The sequence below is a fragment of the Leptodactylus fuscus genome, chromosome 7 (assembly GCF_031893055.1).
Source record: "Leptodactylus fuscus isolate aLepFus1 chromosome 7, aLepFus1.hap2, whole genome shotgun sequence".
NCBI classification, from domain to species: Eukaryota; Metazoa; Chordata; class Amphibia; order Anura; family Leptodactylidae; genus Leptodactylus; species Leptodactylus fuscus.
The window spans coordinates 69,480,543-69,495,575 of record NC_134271.1 but is presented as its reverse complement, the minus strand read 5'-3'; the positions used below and the strand labels follow the sequence as shown (position 1 = coordinate 69,495,575).

Genomic DNA, 15,033 nt, shown 5'->3' with positions numbered 1-15,033 from the left:
GACTGTAGATACTATAATACTGGGTCGCTCGCCCTGTGGGCGCCGTGTTGCGGTTGTGGCGGTCGCTGTGCGGCACCGCACCCAGTAGAGTAGGGACCCACTATAAAGAGGTCGCCGTGAAGTGGCTAGTGGGCTTATACACCTTGATCAATATGTATACTAAGAACCTCATGTTCAGTATTGTAGAATTTGCTGAGAAGCACTACTAGATCAATGTATAAGATTGGGATGTGCGGGCCATGTTTTTCTCTTTTTGTACATGTCTGGTAAGTTTCTTCCTTCACCATTTTTTTTTGTTTTGCCTTGGTACCAGCACTCCCCCCATTTTGCCCAGGTGTTTTTAATTAGCAGGAGACTGCAAAAAGGGACCCACCTACTAGCTCTCAGTCCTCTGACTGGGGCAATATGGTAAGGTGAATTTTTGAGATCTGTTCACATGGTGTGGTGTTGCGTAGTGTCTGCTGCTTCTGTGGTGCGGTGCCCATGGGGCGGCGCGGCCCAGAGCCCTGGGGGCTTGGTCTGGTGGCAGGGGTGTTGCCGGGCCACTGGGTCGCTCGCCCTGTGGGCGCCGTGTTGCGGTTGTGGCGGTCGCTGTGCGGCACCGCACCCAGTAGAGTAGGGACCCACTATAAAGAGGTCGCCGTGAAGTGGCTAGTGGGCTTATACACCTTGCTCAATATGTATACTAAGAACCTCATGTTCAGTATTGTAGAATTTGCTGAGAAGCACTACTAGATCAATGTATAAGATTGGGATGTGCGGGCCATGTTTTTCTCTTTTTGTACATACTATAATATTGGTCCATGTGTACAAGAATATACTGTAACTACTATAAAACTGCCCCTGTGTATAAATGTATAAGTTAAGTCTATTGCTCATGTGTACAATATAACTACATGATAGTTATATAACTAGTATTATTACTATGGACAATAATATGACTACTATTATGTATACATGACTACCTTATATATAATAGAATATAGCTCCTATGATATTGCTCTGCGTAGAACAACTCAACTAATATAGTACTGCTACTTATGTACAGTAATATGACTACTATAGAAATATCCCATGTGCAAAAATATACGGTAAGTTCTATAATGCTGATGCTCTGTACAAGAATATAACTATATATGACTGCCCCCTATGTACATAATATAACTGCTCTCATTCTACCCCTTATGTATAAGAATATAGCTGGAATAATTTGCCCTGAATGTACAATAATACAGCTACTATAATCCTGCTCCTCTATAGAAGAATACAACTACTATAGTATTACAATGGATACAACTACTTTAATACTGCCACTAACACTGCAACTAATATACAGTAATGCTATTATATGGCTGGACCTATGTACAGAAATACACCTACTATAGTACTGACCCCTATGTACAAAAATATACCTACTATAGTACTGACCCCTATGTACAGAAATATACCTACTATAGTACTGACCCCTATGTACAAAAATATAACTACTATCATTTGTCCCCTTATGTATAAGAATACAGCTGTAAGGCCGGATTCACACTAGGTTTTTTTGGTCCAGAAACTGAAGCAGAGGCTGCCATAGTTTCTGGACCAAAAAACGGGTAGCTGTGACTGGATGCCTGTGCAATATACCGGCATCCAGTTACGCACTCCGCTCCAGGTTAGACCCAAATGAATGGGCCTAGTCGGGAGGAGGGAGTGTCTTCATATGGATTCGCGAGGCAAATCTGCCTGAAGAATGAGCACATTGCTTCTTTTTTCCAGGAGCCGGAACAGGATTGGTCAGGATTTTGAGGTGGATACGGCCTCAAAATCCTGGCCAAAATACCCCGTGTGAACAGCCTAATAATACTCCCTAATTCAGCTACTATAATCCTGCCCCTCTGTACAAGAATATAACTACTATAATACTACTTTGTATGCACAACAATACAACTACTTTAATACTGCAACTAATATATTGCTACTATTATATGGCTTTCCCTATGTACAGAAATCTACCTACTATAGTACTGCCCCCTATGTATAAGAGTCTTGCTGATATAATACTGCCCCCTATGTACAGTACACAAATTGAACTACTTTTCTGCGCTTTTGGTGACACTTCTTCCAATGTATGCTTGCCCTGAATCCTAAACTCATCCACATTCAGATTATCTTCTGGGAACTTCCCTCCTGTTTGTGTAACTTTAGCCAGATATTACTTTTCCATCATGTAACTGGTGATATATGTATGTATATATTAATAGCACTCCCTGGGGTTAACTAGGATACTGTCATGGTGTATACACTGTATCAAATATCACAATGCATACCATTACAATGAGACAGGGGTATTTAGATTTATTTTTATATATCCTCATTTTTGTGTTTTTTTTTCCATTAAAAAAATAATAATGTTCTTTCATATAAACCATAAACTGTAAAAAAAAAAGATTAAAAGTTCCTTGGGGAGAGTTGGGGTTTTAGTGTAGAATTGCAGTTGCATGTTTTAATTAACTTCCAATGCTATTTACTTTTTGGCTAAAAGGAGATTTATTTTTATTTTTGTTTTACAAAAACTTGCTAATTCCAGAATTGTAGATCAGATGCTCACATCAGCTGCCAAGCCAAACCCTCCTTTTTTGTATCCCCCCCAGCCCCCCCCCATTACTTCCTCTGTTCTGTTCCCACAACCTAGACAGCTTGTCAGAGCAGCTTAAATAAAAAAGTGTACGGCGACTAGGAAATGCCATTCGGTCCCAATTGATCTCCTAATATTCTATGTTGAAATGATAATTGGTACAGTCATCATTAGGGAGGGAAAAAAGTGAAAAAAAGAAGAAGAAACAAAAGTTCATTTCAGTCACCACGCGGTATTATCTCTGGTGATGTGTTCAAATGAACAGATACATTAAAAAAAACCCGGCTATATATCCCCCATCTGCTGGAGCCGGCCGTCCACAATTCTTTTCAGCTGACATAATCCAGATTGATTCGTTCAGCAGATAAAATTCAGAACCCTTCTGCCCTTTATAGGCGCAACATAATACTGCTCTTTATTCAGTAACAATGTAGCATAATGGGATCAGAATGTACAAAATGACTGTACTTAAATTACTGTGACATACAAGGTCCCAACACAAACTGCGGTTTACACAGAAAAAATCATTATTAAACTTTTCCTGCGCTAACAAGGTTGAATGATTGTAACTTTTTTATTTAAAGGGAAAACTAGATTTAACCTTTTTTTGAAAACTGTAAAACCTTAGGTGGTCTTTAATACAAGACTTGTATATTCCAGAAAATATCCAATATAAACACATAAGTCATTTTCAGATACTGTAGAAAGAGTGTCTCAAGCAATGACATTCATGTATTACTTCATGTATTACATGGATAGTCCTTTGATTTCAATGAAAATTGTGTAATACTTAATTGTTCCTGCGGAGGTGCTGCAGTGGAATTGAACACCACGGGCAAGATTTTGGCCAACAGTTGTAGAGTGGCGTGTGATCAGCTTGTGGACCTTCTAACATAATCAGAGAACCACATTAAAGGGTGGTGTTAACCTGCCAAATTGACCGCAGTATACTTTGATCTTTCCATAAGTACCATAGATTTTAATGGAGAGGGTTGCACAACTCTGTAGTGGTATCCTTGAATTAGCTAGTGGGAGTCATAACACCTGTTCTTCCAATAAGATCCCAAACAAAAGTATTTCTCCATCATGTAAACTAATGACTAGAATATGCCGCATGAACAGTAGGGGTCTGGAACCCGCTCAATCCTGAGACTGTTCTAGATACAGATGAATTATAAATGGGATTAATGCATATTCTACAGAAAAACAATCATTGTTAGGTAGGGTTCACACTACCATTGGTGTCCGCTCATATTATCTATGATAATGGACACAAACGGGCAGTAACTGATGGCTATCAGTTACTGTCCGTTATATGTCCGTTGCCCGTATACCTCAATGTTACAAAACGGACACTTACTGTCTGTTTTTTTCCAATGGCCTACAAAGACATACTGATAGGAAAAAAAAAAATTCCTTGTAGATATTGTTCCTGGCGGGATTCAAACCCAGGACTCCAGCGTTGCAAGTCTGCAGTGCTAACTACTGAGCCACCGTGTAGCCCCCTGTTGGTGCATGTTTGTTAGGAATTAATGTGAAACCAATATGTGCCTGTGTACAGTGGCGTAACTAGGAATAGCAGGGCCCCGTGGTGAAATTTTGACATGGAGCCCCCTCCAAGAGAGGTACATGGGCGTGCAGGCTGTTTGTGAATAAGAGGGTGACATGGGGTGCAGAGTGTGTATAAGCAAGAGGGGAAATGGGGGTGCAAGCTGTGTGCAAGCAAGAGGGTGATATGGAGGGGGGAACATCCCATTCCACCACACTCTCTCACCCATAGCCTGCACCCCCATTCCTCTTTCTTTGCTCACCCACAGTCTGCACCCCCATTCCCCCTTCTTTCTCACACACAACATGCACCCCCAGGTCACCCTCTTTGCTCACACACAGTCTGCATGCCCATGTACCCCTCTTACTCAAATAAGGCAGAATGGGGGGGGGGTGCAGACTGTGAGTAGAAGGGGTACATGGGTGTGCAGGCTGTATGTGAGAAAGGAAGGAATGGGGGTGCAGACTTTCTCTCACACAGCCTGCACACCCATGTACCCCTCTTCCTCACGGCCTATAACCTATTCCCCCCATTGTACACTGACCTGTACAATCCAGGTAGCTCCGCCCACAAAAGACACTGAGTCTGTTAGTAGATTAAAGGACCTTTGATGACATCATGATGACGTCATGTCTCAGGTCCTTCAATCTACTAGTATAGATGCCGGCACAGGGTCTGGGGACAGCGGGCAGGAGATAGAAGTTTCTCCTGCCTGCTGTCACTATGCAAGTGCTGGGAGGCAGCAGGGGCCCGGACAGCAGGCGACCCCTGCTTAGGTGCAGTAGTAAAGGCAGCAATTGCTAGCTTTACTACTGTTAAAAGATGGACTGTGGAGGAGGCAGCTCCTCTCCATCTTCAGGCAGCCCCCGGCGCTGCAGTAAATAGGGCCCGTTACGTGCTGGAGTTACTGTAGCAGGTAACAGCCTATTTAAAAAAAAAATAAAAATCTGCAGCAGTAGCCGCTGTCACCGGGCCCCCTAGTATCCTGGGCCCTGTGGCAGCTGCCTCCGCTGCTTCCCCGGTAGTTACGCCCCTGCCTGTGTACCTGTAGAGCCCTGTACTTTTTGTCTTCAAGACCTGCTCTTCCACCATACATGCTTGTGGAGCTGCAAGCTTTAAGCTTACTGGGTGTTCCCCTGAAGCTTTCTGTACCTAAATACAGAACCGTAGTATATATTTCATTAAGACTATTACACAGTTACTTAGTCTTGTTTATTTACATGCACTGGGGGGATATAATGGTTTCTTAGATGCATGTAGCCCGATACCTTAGAAGCAGCACAGAAATGAGATGTGAGACTCACATCAGAGTTTTGTTGCCATCATACCTACTGTGTATATAACTACTATAGATGGTCAGAGATCTAAATCTTACATTTGTATACGATGCATGTCCTTATCTATTACATCCAAATAAATAAAACAAGACAGCACAAATGAAGGGAAACTGTCTGGCTGTAAGACCCATCCCAGGAGATATACCGCGGGTGTTTCCAATAATTCATTTCTAAGATGAAATCTGGTTACAAAATGGCGCTTTGATAACAAGTCTTATGGTATGGATACAATGGGAGAGATTTATCCACTTTACTGCATAAGAAAAGTGGACAATTCGACCATGGTAACAAATCTGCTTCCTGCTATCATATTCCATAGCTGTAGGAAAAATGAACATATGGACTAATGGCTGTCTTGCTCAATGTAATAGGGTATGGGGAGCAGCATGGAGACTCATTGCTACTCTGTCTACCAATAAGTATTTGGACACCTGTGATAGAATAGAAAAGCAGATGTTTCCTTACGGTTGGTATTGATCAACACAATACTCTCGGATGCCTGGTGAAACTCCTGGTGTATGTGAGCCATCGGTTGGGTGCGATTCCTCTGGCCAGCACTTGTCGGTCTTTATCTCTCCCAGTTTTGGGGGTCTGCCAACTCTGGGCACATTCCAACAATCACCGTTCACCTTCCACTTTGTAATCACATAGGCCACTGTCAGTTTTGGGTAATTCAGTTCCCTTGCTATGTCCCTTAAGGACCATTTCTGTGGTACCTCACAATTACCCCTTTCTCGAAATCGGACAACTCTGCACTTCATGGCATCTTGCATGTGACTAATGCCAATGCACTAATGCCAATGCTGTTTCCTATTTAATGGCGGAAGACGTGACGTACATCACGACCGCAGATATCTTCATTTGCATGGGTGTCCAAATAGTTATTGGTAGAAAGTGTACTATCAGGAGGGAGTTTTAGAAACCTTGCTGATGCACAACCCATGCATAATGGCCCCCATTATGGTTATCACACAGTTTTCCCAGCAATGAAAATTGTTAAGGAATGGCTGGATATAATTTTTAACAACTTGACTGCAAAGCATGACATTAAAGGGGTTGTCCAGGAATCTCAGTACCTGGGCAGGAGGCCAGGGAAGGTGAAACATAAAATTACACTCCACCATCCCTGGCGCTCCAATGTCCTTTGCCGCGGTCTGGTCTAGTATGTACCTGGGCTTCTGCCAGATGAAGTCCTCACCACCATGAGTGGCCTCAGCACTGTCACTGTGTGACGTCACCGGTTCCTTTCATTAGGCCAATGAATTTTTAGTCACTTTTTTGATTTGGCTTATTTTTTAATATTGATTTTTTTTTTTGTGACAAAATTTATCAAAGTGGTTCATTTCTCCAGGGGAAAGCCATCACAGCTCACTAGGGGGTTTTTGGTGTATTTTTTAAGCCAAATTAGAAGTGTAGTCTGTTTTTGTACAACAATTTAGCAACTTATTAAAAAGTCACAAGCAATAAATAAGGCTTAAACCTGTGCACCAATGTGAACCAGGCCCACACTGCCATAGAGTGAAAAAAGATTTCTATAAAATGGTGCAGGGCATTAATAAATTTGGTACAAAGTATTAAAAAGTTGCATAAGCCACAAAAACATTCCAGGGGCTAAAAACATCACACATAGCGAGTTGCAGCCAAAAAAACGCTACGGAAAATACCATAACAGAAACTCATTGCATTTTTTCCATGACGTTTTTCACAGAAAGTCTGAAGAGTTTTCTGTCTCTATTATACCTATACAGAAAATGCCAGCGTTTCCATAGATATAATTGACATGTGCGATTGCAAAAGCAATTTTTTTTTCTGCAGTGTGTGGATGGGACTAGCCAGAAACCCATCCACTTTTCAGGTACCGTAATATGCAACGTTTTTTCCGTGGTCAAAAAGCTGCACATTCGCAACGTGGGTTGTAGCATTACATTGTCTAGACATTCCTATGTTCCATCCTGATATATTTTAAAGGAATTGATATGGATACAATTGTAACAAACCCTTGAATATAACAAATATTAGGCCTGTACAGATTTAGATGTAAAGAAAACTGGTGCCATTCACTGACAGCAAGAAGAGATCTTGAAAGTGCATAAGTAAGTTATAAATTTTTCATTGCATGGTAATTGTGATTTCTTTATATAGAATGGAAAACTTGTTAAGATATTTATTAGTAGCAATATAGATATTATATCCAGGTTGTGGAAGGGGTTAAGGGCCATATAATAGCATACAGACATTCCTAGAGAGAAAAAAAAAATCCGACCTAAAGAAATTGTACTCAACAAAGACCTGCTTTTATCCGTTTCCTTGGTCTACAGATGAGAATTAAGAAATAGCTGAGGACTAATCCTTTTGGAGTGGGTCTCTGCTATTCAGGCCATGGCAAATCATACATTCTTTTTGTGACAGGGCTTGAGTGACATTTGATCAGACAAACCTCACTTTCAATGGAGACGCACAATGTTCAAAAACACACAGAGCAGATTGCAAGGTAGAACATTGTGCGGCCAGCGAGGGTCTTAGAGTTGCTGAATGCAAGTTTTCTTGTAAAGACACAAGCTACCAGCAACACTGTGACACTGTGACTGCTCTCTCAAAGAATCCCTGGCTCAAAGGACACTAAATGCAACATGTAGAAATGTGTTTATGTATTTTCCGTCAGACCCCTTTCTCTTTCTCGGCACATGAAATATTAGAACAAGTGTCAATTCATGTAAAAATTTTTGAAGGGGCGTATAATCATCAAAAAGGAGCTGGAACAAAGAGACAGTTGTGTGAGTCACAGGGACAAAAGTTTAACCCTGCTGGAAAGTCTGTCATAGGAATTCTGCAGTGAGATGATGGGACATGGAAGGCTTTTATCACAAAGCTAGAACTGTCCCTGGGGACGTTAGGTCAGAGTTGTAATACAGACCTGACATTTTTACAGTGCAGATAACTCTCGGGTTTGTTGACATAGTAAAATTCTGATTATTCAGAATACAAAATTCTGCTATATTACAGAAACGTTAGGTTATTGGATGCTTTAAAGGGAACTCGTCACCAGGTTTGGGATCCCTATACTAACAGCATGTCAGTATGCTGCTAGAAATCATGGCTCCTAACCTGGTGACTCCAATCTTGTCAGTACCTCCATTTGCCAGTTTTTCTCATGAGTCACATTGTTTGTTGCAATACCAAGCATAGCCACTATACTATTAATGGCGCTATACTTGGTATACAGTGAAGAGGCTGCAGCCTCTCCAAACAGCTGATTGGAGGGGGTGTCCAGTTTCAGACCCCTTTGATCTGATATTGATGATGACCTGTCATATTATTCCGGTAATAACAGGTTATTCCCAATGCCCTGGATATGGACTAACTGCTAGATCAGTGACAGTCAGTCAGCTGAGAGCCCCACAAATAGGGAGAACAGGGATCTAGAGTCTCCATTTTGCTGAAGAGTGCCACCTAGTGCAACATCTGGCTATCTTCATTAGTCCGATAGACAGTGAATGGAGCCATGGTGTGCACGCACGCCTGACGACCATTTCATTCCAATGGGAGAATTGAGATCCTTCTCTCATGATCAATGACAGTCCCAGCAATTGGACCCTCACCAATCTCACAATTATATCTTATGCAATGAATAGGGAATAACTTATTACTGAAATACCCCTTTAAAGGGCAACACTGTGCTTTATATAAAGTTGTGCATTTTGGTTCAAGATTCTGTTCAGATCATATTAGATTATATTAGATCTACTAGAAAACAATATAGTGCATCTGCATAAAACAATACTGCCACAATAAGATGGGCGATATGATGTTGTGCACTGTATTGAGATTCTAAATTTGCATACAAGTACAAGTGTGAACGAGGCTGAACTTTTTTTGAGTACTATTACTATATACTGTATGTTCCACTGAGCCCTGAGTTACAGCTCTGTGCAGACAATGGACAAGCAAGGAATATTGGGATATTTCAGCTCTGATTTGTGAATATAGCTCTTGTGTATGAAGAAGGCAAGGATCAGTATATGGCAAGTCCTTACAGTGTTAACTATGGGGAGTCTGAGAGAGCTAGAGAAAGATGCGCAACTGAAATGGCGGACAGCACGTAGGTCTATGAACATATAACACTCCTGAATATATTATTATTCATCCATAAATATAATACCATTACTTATTGATACATTGGCAGAAATAACACATATAAACTGTGGAATAGTGCTCAGCTTTTACTAAGCTCAGTGCAGGTTACCAAATATAGTTTTATATATTCAAGCACTTTATTGTGAAAACCAATAAACGCAAGCTTGATGGAAATTTGTCCATTACTTAATTTTTTCCGAGTAAGATAAAAAAAAATACTTAAGTCGTGTTATCCCATCAGTGCGAAAGAATAGACAAGGTGATAATATAGTTGTGTTAAAGCCTCCCTGTATTTACTCATGTGTGAAACAGTTATGTCTGGTCACATAATTGGCACAGTTCTGCGGAATATTTCACATTTTATAATGAACATTAAAAGAGTTTGTGGATCATTACTTTATATGAGTTTCAAAGTTATTACATAAAAACCCAACAGGAAGGGTTATAAATTATTTCATCTGCAAGCCTGGCCTTAGTAAACAGAGTGAGGGCTCCACAGCCCAGCGAGCAGAGATTATATACAATAGAAGACTTGTAAAGAACGGAGAAATGATATTCAGAGACTTCTGCCATTTTGCTAAGCAGGATTTTACCTACTATACAAAGTGAGATGTTATTGGTGTCTGCTTGCCAACAATTGATCCTTGCAATGAAGAGGAAAGAGCACTAGGTATATGCAGTGGTACTGATTTTCCCTGTATACAGTAGCAATACTTCCAGCTACCCTTGTGTGGGACCTACAAAACAACCCTATTCACGTAAAGGGTCCTGGGTCTGCACAAAGGGTTGCTAGGATGCTGCTATGCAGGAGAACTCCTAAAGTGACCTCAGTCCAACCTTGTAAGAGATTGCTGGGGATCTCAGAGGTCACTCTCCCACCAATCAGTAATGCATATCCTCTCAACATCCCTTTAACTGTCTTGAAGTCTCTAGTGCTCTATACTAATACATGTCATGATATATCTTTATAGCAATACAAGGAGCCTTCAGGGTTCTGGACTAATCAGGTAGGGAGGAATATGGGTTGGCAACCAACAAGCCAGTTTTAATTGCACTTGAGAAAGGGCCCAGCCCGAAACGCGTCGTGCTTGGTACTCAATAAAGTTATTGAAGAACTCTTGAGAAAGATTGAGTTTGTATGCGCTTCACCCATATTCCTCCCTACCTGATTGGTCCAGAACCCTGAAGGCTCCTCGTATTGACAATCACGCTACCTTTGGTCAGCGTTAAGGGGAAAGCACCTACCACCATTCTTGGGCTCATTATATGCTGTTGTGGTGTTGTGACCTACCAGGAGGTAAGAAGCCACTCTTAGCAATTCTCACCTCACTATCTGAAATACTATACTATATCGACACTCGGTGTCCCCCCTTTGTGCATTTTATATCTCTATAGTAGTCAGAGGTCTATTTTTCGGACACTTTTTTTTTGCTGTATAAGCAGAGATTTAAATACTAAAATGTTGTCCGTCTTCAGCAGCCACATGAGGGAGCTTACTGCATAGAGTTTTCTTATTGTGTTCTGTGTATAAACAGTATGCAGTAATCCACTAATCTCTGTAGGTTGACATAGAAGAGCCCGAGCTCTGTTTCTGAAAAACCGAGCTCTGACCACTATAAAGCTGTATTAAGACATTTATCAGAACAGAGCTTGGGTCCTATTAAAAGTAAAATGCAAAGGGTAGATATTCACTTTGAAGCTCCTTGACAAAGCTTGACAAAAGCCGAAGCAGAAAAAGCGTATACTCTACAGCGAAACCCAACAATTGTAACAATTTCCAGCAATAAACGGGAAAACAAAAGATTATGTTACTTCTGCCGAGAATACAATGCCCTTTGATTCAGACATAGCTTTAAACTCAAGTGTTATTTTTTTTTCTTCTGTTCTGTTCTTGTGTATTTTTTTCAGCAGCCCATCAATTACCCTTTTCACACTGAAATGCGTAAGCCAAGCTAAATATGAAAAAAAGGAAATTATAACAAATGTATAAAAAACAAATGGAAAGAGTGATACAATCGTTATAAAGAGATCACTTCAGAACATTGGAGCTAAAAGTGGGTTTTTGTCATTGCAGAGAAGGTGATTGTACAGCAAGTGGCTATGTCTGAGGGGGCGCATTACCTAAATGGTGGCGGGTAATTATACTGGTACAGATGTGGGTGCACAAGCAACATTAAAGGTTAGATTTTAGTTACTTTCTTATGTGTTATCAAGGATGTACATACCATAGGGGCAGCCCATATGGGCACTTGCCCAAGGGGAGTCTAACTCCTCTTTGGTTAAATGAGAAACTATATAGGACTCTCTTCTGCTTAAGCATTGTCAGCAAACAAGACTATGGGATGAGTGGCAAGGGGGTCAAAGAAAGGGACTGCATGGGAAAACAAACATCAGACTCTTCTGGCCACAATAACAGGTCATCACAATGTGATCCCCAGTTAGATCTTTGTTGTGGTGTCCCAGAATAGTTCGTAACAGTATTTTGAGTTGCTAGAAATATTTCTCTAGAAACCAATAGCACAAAGGTCTAAGGATTTTAAGGATCCAGGGTTTTTATACTGACTGCCAGATTGGAGTCAGGAAGGAATTTTTTCCCTGAATTGGGGCAATTGGCATGAGCTTCATGGGGTTTTATGCCTTCGTCTGGATTAACACTGTAGGGGATTGTAGGGTTATAGGTTGGACTTGCTGGACTGATGTCTTTATCCAACCTCATCTACTATGTAACTATATCTGAAGACACAAAGCTTTTCAGAGGAAATTAATGTAAAGATGTTTATAAGGCCTGGTTCACATCTGCATTAGGACCATTCCGTTCCCCTCTCTGCATTAAAAAAGTGGAGAGAAAAGACCTCACAGAACCCATTATAGTCTATGGGGTCTGCGAGTTTCCTAAGGTAACCACTTTTTTAATGCGGATTAGGTTTCTGTTCAGGGGTCCCCAAGTAGACTCCTGAACGGAAACCCATGTGCAGATGTAAACCAGGCCTTAGAGTTGCATTTTAAGTCATAGGCGCCATGCACACAACTGTGTGCTTTGTCAGTGTGCAAGCCATGTCTTTCACAACTAGCGCAGCGACCCATTAATTTTCAGTGGCTGCATGCACACACCCGTGTATTGTCACAAACCAGTGTATGTGGCAGTGAGTCTGGGGTAAAACTTATGACAGGACCTATTCCTGTCCATTTTGGTTCCAGGTTTGCTGATAGACGTGAATTGGGCCATGGAGGGATGGGCAGCACATTAGTATCATTGACGTGCCATTCAGTCATGGCCTGGCTACATGCATATGGCCTTGTGCATGCAGACATAGACTGAGAGTACTCCAGGAGCACAGAGGATTTCAGGTGAGGCATATGCTGTTGATCTGTGATGATGATAGCGAGAACAGGGCTGAATGTAATAGGGCCATGATGGTAATGATGAAGATGAGCATGAAGATAAGTTAATGGTCAAAAACTGAGAGTTACTTAGTGGAGGGATCTCCCAGCAGCACAGAATATTTCAGGAGAAGGGAACACTCAATATGGGAAAGATCAAAGACTATTAATTACATAGTGGAAGAAGCAGAATTCCCAACGGATCAGATTTTTGTAGAGAGGAGTATGCTTATCTTATCGGAGGTCATAGATTGTTGTATTACACAGTGGCGAGAGCCCGGGTTCCCTGCAGCACAGAGTTTTTCAGGAAAGCAGTCTGATAATGTTACTGAGAACATGTGTTTGATTCAACTTGATGCGGCCTCTGAACTGACTGATACGATAGCTTTACATACAATCCGTTTTAATTATTATGTTTAGGTGGATATAAATTCATTATAAAACTGAGGCCAGGCAGTAGAGAGTTTATAAACTCTAATTTCTAATCATTCTTAACTATAATTTCAGTACATCCATTTACCAAATATCCCACTCCATGTCTCACCCTGCACTCCTGAAATGGGATCAATCACTTGAAATTCTATTAAAAATATTATTTTCTTCACAACACTCCACGTTCCCCCCGTCTTTGCAGCCCGCATCCAACTGACTGCTCATTTGCTGCTTGATCAATCTTGAGTATTCTGCAAAAGTCTCACTTGTGAATTGACATGAGGAAAACACTGTTTTTGGCCTCTATTAATGCCGCTTTCCCCGTGCTGAAGGATTTTAAAATATCTGGAAGTTACTTAAAGAGGCAATTGCAAAAGTGACTTATTCTTGAGAATTAGAATATTTTCCATTCTGATGTACAAATGTAATATTCATGTCTGTGAGTTCCATCACAATGAAAGGTTAGACACTTGGAATGCAATAACAAAAACAGGCAATTGGTACAGTTTGTTTTTAATGTCTGTCACCTGCAAAAGACCCGTCTAGTGTTTTATCTGATGGAGAACGCAATCCCAAGTATAATGTGGTTTTCATATCAAACTTTCTTCCTATGTATTCCATCATGGACATAACTGCATTTATAGAGATGTTTAAAAGGTTATTCCACTTTTGTTAAAAGGGCCCCCCCACATTACACTGATCACAGTGTGTCCAGATGGGGAAATTAAGTATTACACAGTTCTCATTTACATAAATGGGTAATGGGTACGGAGTTGTTGGATTCGCTAGAGGTTAATTGGGGAGTTTTCCACTAAAAGACATATACTAGTTACAGTACCTTGCAATCTTTCAATACAGAGGAAAACATGTGCAGCCAAGAAGAGCAGGGCTTCAATGTCTGTGGTTATCCTAGACATCTGTCCCCTCCATTGATACCTTTAAGATATGTTTATCAGGGTATAATAAGAGAAATTCTCACAATCATCATTTATCACTGATCCACAGCTGGCTCCAAATACATGACAATGGGGGCCACGAGCCCCCTGTAAGGTCCCAGTGATCACAAATGTATCCTCTGACCTGTGGATAAAGTGATAAATGTCAATTGTGGAAAAACTCATTTAAGGTATATATAAGGCACCATAGTGAAGCCACTAGGGCTATTGAGGATGTGAAAGCTTCCTACTTGGTGGCAGTTTATAACCGAAGGTTCAGGCAGTAGCGTAGGGATGTCCTGAGCTAAGATCCAATATTAAGTTAAAGTATGCTATTGGGTTTGTTGCCAACCATTTCTTAGTGGAATTAAAGTGGAAGGCAAGTATTCTCTAAGAATTCTCTTACATTAGGATTAGAGATGAGCGAACAGTGTTCTATCGAACACATGTTCGATCGGATATCAGGGTGTTCGCCATGTTCGAATCGAATCGAACACCACGTGGTAAAGTGCGCCAAAATTCGATTCCCCTCCCACCTTCCCTGGCGCCTTTTTTGCACCAATAACAGCGCAGGGGAGGTGGGACAGGAACTACGACACTGGGGGCATTGAAAAAAATTGGAAAAAGTCATTGGCTGCCGAA

General features: G+C 41.1%; 1 protein-coding gene across 6 annotated transcripts in view; it reads right to left on the bottom strand.

Moving 5' to 3' along the window:
- The window catches only part of ZNF536 (zinc finger protein 536), a 460,947-nt gene that overhangs the window by 76,288 nt on the left and 369,626 nt on the right, over positions 1 to 15,033 (bottom strand). The window lies entirely within an intron of this gene.